Source organism: Lethenteron reissneri, chromosome 30 (assembly GCF_015708825.2).
Source record: "Lethenteron reissneri isolate LAM-NWPU_2019-01 chromosome 30, ASM1570882v1, whole genome shotgun sequence".
Taxonomy (NCBI): Eukaryota; Metazoa; Chordata; class Hyperoartia; order Petromyzontiformes; family Petromyzontidae; genus Lethenteron; species Lethenteron reissneri.
In genome coordinates this window covers 13,422,639-13,426,471 of record NC_083808.1, presented here as the reverse complement: position 1 = coordinate 13,426,471, position 3,833 = coordinate 13,422,639, and positions in this window count along the sequence as shown.

The following is a 3,833-nucleotide window of genomic DNA, read 5'->3' as shown; positions in this document are numbered from 1 at the left end:
GGCTTTAAAATGGAAAAATTGAATTCTCGCGGTGTCCGACTGTAAATGACAATTTACAGGAGCTAACACGAGAGGGCCGCATTGCCACGTTTTGAATGCGTATCGCATCAGCAACGGGGGAGCTGAGCTTTATGTGCGAATTCCAGGAGTTTGGGCGTTTTCACGTTTTGGTAGGCATAGCTTCTAGGGTAGCTTTCGTATCTCTGCACCAACGACCATGACACACACACACGCATCAGCCCACACACACTGCTTAATCCCCCAGTCTTTGGTTCAAGCAACAGCTTTGAACAGATCCCCTGAACATAAATATTACAGCCGATATCCGGGCATGGCCTCGTGTGGATGTGTGTGGCTTAGGCTCCACTCCCCGAGTCACTCAATGCATCACGCGGTCTGCAACACGCGAAATTGTACGGCTACAAACGCAAGTCGATTTGCGGAATTTAAACAAAGGGTGTCTTATTGGGAGATTGGGTTCTGACAATAGGAATGTGGAATTCATACCAAGGGGCTCTGGACAACTAACGGAAATGACCAACAGTTGTTTAAACAGGGCTAGGATTGAACAGAGACGATACACCGAATATCAACTCTACTGTTTGTGTGTAAAAGTGAGGGTGTGTAAAAGTGAGGGGAGCAGTCGTGCAGCGGTTTGCGCTACGATCCCGGCGACCCGAGTTCGATTCCCGCTCACGGCCAACACTGATGACGATTATCTGAAACGGTCCTGTCGAGTCAGCCTCAAATGAGCACCTGGTGCGGTGTGTAAACGTTGCTACTGGAGACAAAGGCGGTCGGGCGTCCGCCTGGCCACCCACCCACACGTGTGCCGTGCCAGTCCTCACAAGTACTCGCTAACAGCACTTGCCTCAACAATCTGCTACAGGCTATACGGGGGATTCTTTGTTTCATTACGGACAAAACGTGTTTTTGTCTATTTGTGTTTCTCCCTTGTGATGGGACTTTGTAGGATGAACGTTGAGATTTATAAGGGCACGGGGTGACCAGTAAGGTCTGAATTGGTCTGTAATAAGGTAGGGCACTGATAAGGGGTTGACAGATGTGTCATTTATATTGAGCTTGTTAACGAGCCATGCCATTGCAGACTTTAAGCACTGTACTACTCACATTCACACACATCTGCCGTTCTCCACTAGGTGACGGTGAAGTCACCACGGCGCCTGTGCCAGGCAAGGTGCACTTTGAGGCCACGTGAAGTGGTGAAGGCTCGCTGCTGGCAGGTCACGGAACAGACCCAGCAGGTGCCATGTGTTGGCTGACTGAGATGACCAGTAGATGCAGCGCCTCCTGTACTCCCTGCTGTGCCAACTCGCTGTTTTTTAGCCGCCCGGCGCTCTGCTCGTTGTTGTGAGCGTCGCTCCTCTGCCCTCCGTTGTTGCTGGAGGGCGACTGCCTCCAACTGCCCAGCAGCAGCGTCCTTCACGAGCCGTCTCCTCCACAGAGGCCGATGTTGACATCGCTGGTACCGGTCGTCGGAAAATCCACTCAGCTCCACATCCTCCCGTACCACATCAGCTCCATCTCTTCTGCAGCCACACATACACACACCACCACTACAACCACACCACCGCACAAGCCACTTCACACACCATCGTGTTGCACACGACTGCAATGTACACAGTACTCTACACAGTGATACACAAACACAGATACACAAACACATAGATACTAAGACCCCGCTTATTTCCTGAACAGACTGTTGGGGGGCAGTGCTGTTAGCGAGCACCTATGAAGGCCGGAACGGCACACGAGGGGGTGGGTGGCCAGCACCACGCCCGGCCGCCTTTGTCTCCCTTGTGGCGATGTTTACTACACACCGCACCAGATACTCAATTGAGGCTGAGTCGACCTAGAGGAGGCCCAGGAGTGGTTCAGATAACTGTCACCGGTGTTGGCCGTGAGCGGGAATCGAACTCAGGTGGCCAAGTTCGTAGCGCAAACCGCTACACTACCGCTCCCCACATACTCTCTTGCACTATACCCACATACTGATATATCGTAAGGCCTCGACAAACCTGAGAGTTTCGTTTTTGAAAATCTGCGGTAAATTATAATTTGCGAAGGCTCTGTTTATATGGGGGAAAGGGAGTTAGGTTCCCATGTCCGACTGCACTGGAGAACATGGAAACGTGAATCTTATCCCGTACACATTAACATCCACACATTTAATTAATTTGTATAATACAAAACACAACACAAACACGTTCCTTCGGAGCGGGCAGGTAGGAACTTGGTTGGACAGCGCATCGTGTGATCCGTGTCACGCGGCGCAAGCTGCGTGGGGCGGCGCGTCACGTGGTGCTGAGCCCGCCCGAAGCGCTCTATAAAATACAAATCGAGGGCGTGGCTAAGCACGACAGACAAATAATCCCTGGTGGGCAGTGTGGAACTGTTGTTCCTACCTGTAATATGGCGACGTCCTCAATGAGTGGAGGGCAAGACGCACACGGCCAATAACGACTACACAATGGATTGGGTGCAAACCACACGGGGGGGGGGGGGGGTCAAATTCCGCCGTGACCCCGCGTTGCAAAATCGCAGGGGGGGGGGGGGGAGATTGGAGGAAGGCGCCAAACGTGAGCTGGTATTCAAATACTGTAAACCCTCGCGATGTGCGAGTTCTGGATTCGCGAGTTCAGCATAATCGCGAGAATGCGCACTCAATACCTATTCGTGACCCGCCATACTCGGGTATTCGTGAGTGTACATCGTGCCAGACCACCGACACAGGGGAGGTGCACGCAGAATTGTTACATTTGTAATGACATGATGACACCTGCTGGCTGGGAAAGGGAAGCACGGGTACGGGCACGGTTAAGATAACATCCAATCGGAGAGGGAGCAATATCTGGGGCAAAGGTAATAGGTGGGGTTTGGCCGAGATGCTCCGGGAACCTGCTCGAAGGTTCCACGATAGGGCGTGGGCGGTGCCTAGACACGCCTAGGGAGATATCAGGGCGAGCGGACCCGGGGCTTGGGGTTCGTGTGTGGATTCTTGGGTCCGGACTGCGTCGCTGCTCGCCGTCATCTCTCTCAGTCATCTGGCCACAAGGAAGATCTCCTGTGGGGTTTCCATCGCAATCCTCGTCATGCCGCCAGCCAGCGGCGTAGCCGAGGGCGGTGGTACCACGCCGAGTGATCGGCTGTGCGTGTAGCCAGTAGAGACGTTAATATCTCAGAGTGAGAAGAATAAGGTTGGCCTGTGTGAGAAATAAAAGAAGTACCCTCTACATGACGTGTCACGGAAGTTGCTCATTACACATTTGAAGCTGCCCTAATAGGTTAGGCACTCCTCAGCCGCCCGTTTAGTCCTCAGTCTCGCAGTAATCCCGCTCTGAACTCGCTATTGTGCATTTTCTTTTACATTATACGTACTTACTCGTTTATACCAAAATGTATAAACGAGTCGACTGAGGTACATTAAAAAGAACGTGAGTGCAATCAGGGAAGGTGTTGTGGCTAGTGCTCCCAGAGTGCTAAAATTATAATTGTGCATTGCTACAAATCACGTGCATCTCCCGAGGAGTCATCCTCTTGAATTCCTCACCACCACCACTTCCATGGTCGTAAAATATTCATCAAACGTAATTCAAACACACTGTAGTAATTGTTATTACACATTTAGCATTTCCCTCCTGCAGACGACCCCCTCACCGACGACCTAATTGGTTTCTAGAAGACGATCGCAAGTCGAGCCGTCGTAAGTTTAACCCTCGTTTCCCATAAGGCTCAATTTTATAAATTGGGGTTCCATTTCTGGAAACCCATTACATACCAAAATTGACCACGGAAATAAATGAAAATAACTC